The following is a 5,849-nucleotide window of genomic DNA, read 5'->3' on the forward strand; positions in this document are numbered from 1 at the left end:
CGCCATCGTTACCGGAGAACCTTTTATATCCCATCATATTATCATCAGCGTTTAATCATCTAAAAATACAATTCTCCTGAACCCATTTTGGTTTGATAACCAATGACCCATGTCCGGTAACTTTGAAAATGCTGACAAAGCAGCATGTTGTAAATGGTCTTCATGACCAAAAGTTGATGATAAAAGAAGGAAGTGTAGGAACGCTCGATAGAAAATTTGGAATTGAAAACCGGATTGAGCAAACCGTAAAGGAGACTCTGAACAAGTTACAAGGACTAAACTTGTACATAAAGAATCATGACGATTCTATAGCAAACACCTTGCTTCTGAATCTAAACCCTTACGGGTCAATCTTCATCATCATCCTACGATATTAGAAATTCCAAGATATTATCATATCTTTCATTATAAATATCCTCAATATTTCTGAAGATATTTTCACAACTATCCTTATCTGAAATCATTTATCTCTCCGTGATATCTGCATTAAAATATAAAGGGAACTGTGTTAGTTTCTAAATCCTTCGAGTTTAAAATAAGAATGTTTTGAAGTAGTGTTGGGAACTGATGCATGAATTAGTATAATATAATGAAACTTGATCAACTTCATTATATTACAGTAAGTCATGTTAAGTTTCTAATGAAGCATGATGATTCTCAGTACTGTCATTATGTGCCATGTTACACGACTCTTATATTCTATCCAATCCCCAAACGTATTAGGAACATATCATCTTGATAGTTCTATCTTTTCCAGGATATTCTAGTAATTTGACAAATCAAAATCGTGCCATTACCATTGCTTTCTTAGAACATTAACTATGTTCATTCCAAATTTCATTCCTACGAATTCCGGATCATTACTCACTTGATTCGAAGTCGGGAAGAGAAAACGAAAGCATGAGGCTCTGAAAAATAATGAAAAATCCAAAGGCCGATAACAACCCCGAAAATTTCAAACCGTGTATATCAATGCATATAGCAATATAGAGACACGGGAGAACTAGAAACACTATAAACACAAGAGTATAGTAGAAGTAAATAGATTCTTCTGGTGGTAGATGAAAAAGAAGAATGACAGATGTGAAAATTAAGAGTATATCAAGGATCAGAATGGGATGGAGCATATTGACGAATGTCTTAAAATAAGAATCAAGGAGAAAGAGTATAATATGTGAATTGTGGAGAATAAGGAAACGAAGGGATTGGATTTATAGTAAAATATCCGACAAAGCAATCAAACAGATGATCGCATTTAAAGCGGATCATAATTTTACTTGATTACCGAAGAATCAAATCTTATTACGAAGATTTTCTCCAAATCTCTTGAATTTGGAAATCGATCCTATCTACGTTGAAAGATATGACAAATCTATACCTAATCATTTTACTCTTTGATGATAGCTTCGCTCGTACGCTTCGAGTGATTCAATTATTTTATCAATATTACTCGATGTTGACAAAACCCTATTATGTCAACTCTTATTCGTCATAAAAACAATTTTATTGTTAGTCATGACGGCCTCGCTCAAATTTCGGGGACGAAATTTCTTTAACAGGTGGGTACTGTAACGACCCGGAAATTTCCGACCAAATTTAAACCTTAATCTCTATATGTTTCCGACACGATAAGCAAAATCTGTAATGTTGAGTCTAGAAAGTTTGAAGTCTATATTCAGATAATCAGTTACCCCTTTGACCTAGCCTGACGATTCACGAACCATTATTTGGAAATGTGTGTATATATATAAATAATAACTTGAAATACAATATGAAGTATTATATTGTTATTACTTATTATTATTACATTAGTTATTAGTTATATAAAGATACATATAGTTAGATGATATAATAGACAAACTATTTATTTATTTTTTTTTTCTTTCCTCAATCACTGTTAATCTTGTTTTCACTTTCGGATGTATTTGATCATCACCAAACTATCTATCTACTTTATCTAAATTTAATATTTGCACAAATGAGAAATACACACATACAATTCAAACAAATAGATTTCACGGATTGTAAACTGTAGTTCCTTTTGACTTTAACAAATCAATATCATCCATATGTAAGTGTATATATATACATACTATATGCATGATTAAAAATGGATCAAATGTATCATCAAACCCACTTCGGGTTCTTCATACTTCCACCAATCCAAGAACACCCAAACAATCACCACAAACCGATCACCACCTCTTGAACCACCACCCTATTACCATCGTTCTCCACCTCTCTCTCTACTTCTCTCTATACCTCCACTCTCACCACCTTTAGAATCCCTGTCATCACCAATTCTTTTCCTGGTATTACCATCGAGGTTTTTGTCTAAAAGGAAAAATAGCTAGACAAACTACCACCGAGCTTCCTCCATGTACAATCACCAATATGAAACTGTTACGCTGCAATTGCAATTGTTACACTTCTGTTTCCAGATGACAAATCACACACTAGTGAACTTTTACCTATTTCCGTTTTATGGTTCGAATGAGACCCAAGACCAAATCACCCTTGATTGAGTACTACACTTATTTGATGATACAATTACCTTGCATCTATTCTTTTTCTTTTGAACCAACAACAAATATCAATTGAACAACCAAACTCACCTAGCTACAAATCAATATTCTTTCTGTTTAAATTATAAAACAGACACACACACACCTGCAAAAATCACCTTCGTTAACATTGCTCACCAATCAAGATTAAACCGCCACGAACCCATCATTGTTGCTGTTATCCCCTCTTCCTGTTACAACCGTAAACCTCCATGAAACCACCTTCTCTCTCCTTGCTCTCTCTCTAAACCGTTGAACCCTCATAAAAAGGCTACTACTAACAGTTTCTGTTTCCTTTTGTTTCTGTTGAGATCGAAAACCAATAACAACCTTCAATAAATTAATAGCTAATATCGGTTGAGCTGTAAATTGAATTATGATATTCAGGTCGGTGTTTTCTTTTGGGTTTCCTTTCCTTAATGGCAGACAACTTTAAATAAGATAAACCCACTTATTCTGTTCGCATATTATAACTTTGGTTATAAATCCCTGCTACTCGATAATCCTACCAATTGATAAACTATTGGACTCCTCTTGGACTTGGGCCGTGATGTATAAGGTGTTAGAATATAGACTTACTAACTGGACTACTAGATTTTTGAATGGGCCAAAACCCATATTCATTGGGCTGCAAAGTTGAATAAATAATTGGGTGATGTTATGATAGGTAGACTGCTACTGATAATTGATATCGATTTTGATTGAGACGATTAAATAACAGTGATGATAATAATATGATTAGAATGATGAAGAGATTATGAAACGGGTTATATGTATTAGTCTGTCAAATAGATCAGAAATGAAACGGATAGAGTATTGGTTAAGGGTGTTGGTGGATAAGCTAGAGGTCTCGAGTTCGATCCTTGTCATGGGCATATGTTTTTTAGAACGACTTTTGAAGGGTATATAATTCTACTTTATTTTCTAATTATTATTATTATTATTATAAGTACAAAGTACAATTATTTATATATATATATATATATATATATATATATATATATATATATATATATATATATATATATATATATATATATATATTGATAATATGTAATTACTAAGAACATTATTATATGTATTATTAATTGAAAAATTAATATATTTACAGTTATTATTATAAATAACAAGATTATTATCATTAATACAATTATTAATAATAATACCTGATTTAATATTAAAATTATTATCATTTTATCAATATTAATAAAATCGTAGTAGTATTAAAATTATTATTTATATTTTTTTTAAAACAAATGATAAATAACATATAAAAATATATATTTAGCACATATAACATAACAAAACTTCTAATTTTATATACCAAATGTATATATAAAACATATATATATATATATATAGATATATATTATTAAAGACAAAAATGATATAATTAATAAAGTAGATATATATAAATCTATTCGATTACGATTATGTGTATTAATAAATATCCAAATGATATAGGTTCTTGAATCCAAGGCCAACCTCATACTTGTTAAATGGTGTTATATGTATTTTTACTACAAAATACAGTATGGTGAGTTTCATTTGCTCCCTTTTTAATTGCTTTTGCAATATATATTTTGGGCTGAGAATACATGCGCTGCTTTTATAAATGTTTACGAAATAGACACAAGTACTTAAAAATATATTCTACGTTGAGTTGTACCACTGGCATACTTCCCTGTAGCTTGGTAACTACTATTTACATGGGTATTGTAAACGCGAATCCTGTTGATAGATCTATCGGGCCTGACAACCCCAACCGGACTGGACGACCAGTATTCAACGGTTGCACAGTACTTCGTTTCGGTGACTACACTTGGTACGGTGTAGTGAGATTTCATAATAAAGGGAATATACGACGTGATTAAATGTTAAGTATGGTTACCAAGTGCTCAACCACTTAGAATGCTTTACATACACTTGCGAGTGTATTACGTTTATGTTTATGAAATCTTGTGGTCTATTAACATATTGAAATGATTATTATGATAAACCTATGAACTCACCAACCTTTGGTTGACACTTTTAAGCATGTTTATTCTCAGGTACGAATTAAGTCTTCCGCTGTGCATTTGCTCATTTTAAGGACATTACTTGGAGTCGATCATCGCAATGGGACCAAATGTTGATGATTTCGTCCAGGTGGATAAGGACGGGTAGTCACATTTAGTATGCAACAGCGGAAGCTCTTAATAATCACCTGAGAATAAACACGTTTAAAACGTCAATAAAAAATGTTGGTGAGTTATAGGTTTAACCTATATATTATCAAATCATAATAATAGACCACAAGATTTCATATTTCAATACACATCCCATACATAGAGATAAAAATCATTCATATAGTTTGAACACCTGGTAACCGATATTAACAAGATGCATATAAGAATATCCCCTATCATTTAGGGACATCCATCGGACATGATAAAACAACATCGAAGTACTAAAGCATCCGCTACAACGGATGGGGTTTGTTGGACCCAATAGATCTTTCTTTAGGATTCGCGTCAATTAGTAGACTGGTTTACTAAATCTTAGGTTACCAAGTAAAAGGGGCATATTCGGCTTCGATCGCTCAACCATAGAAAGTAGTTTCATGTATTTGTGTCTATTTTGTAAAACATTTATAAAGCTGCATGTATTCTCATCCCAAAAATATTAGATTTTAAAAGTGGGACTATAACTCACATTCACAGATTTTTACTTCGTCGGGAAGTAAGACTTGGCCACTGGTTGATTCACGAACCTATAACAAATATGTACATATATATCAAAGTATGTTCAAAATATATTTACAACATTTTTAATACATTTTAATGTTTTAAGTTTATTAAGTCAGATGTCCTCGTTAGTAACCTACAACTAGTTGTCCAGAGTTAGATGTACAGAAATAAATTGATATATATTATCTTGAATCAAACCACGACCCAGTGTATACACGTCTCAGGCTAGATCACAACTCAAAGTATATATATATTTGGAATCAACCTCAACCTTGTATAGCTAACTCCAACATTACTTCATATAGAGTGTCTATAGTTGTTCCAAATAATATATATAGACGGGTCGATATGATATGTCAAAACATTTGCATACGTGTCTATGGTATCCCAAGATTACATAATATATTAGAATACATGTATAATACAATATAAGTTAGCTAGGATATGATTAATATAGATTTGTTACCAATTTTCACGTAGCTACAACAAGAAAAATTATCCAATTTTGTTTTACCCATAACTTCTTCGTTTTAAATCCGTTTTGAGTGAATCAAAT

The sequence above is a fragment of the Rutidosis leptorrhynchoides genome, chromosome 2, assembly GCF_046630445.1.
Source record: "Rutidosis leptorrhynchoides isolate AG116_Rl617_1_P2 chromosome 2, CSIRO_AGI_Rlap_v1, whole genome shotgun sequence".
Classification (NCBI taxonomy): domain Eukaryota; kingdom Viridiplantae; phylum Streptophyta; class Magnoliopsida; order Asterales; family Asteraceae; genus Rutidosis; species Rutidosis leptorrhynchoides.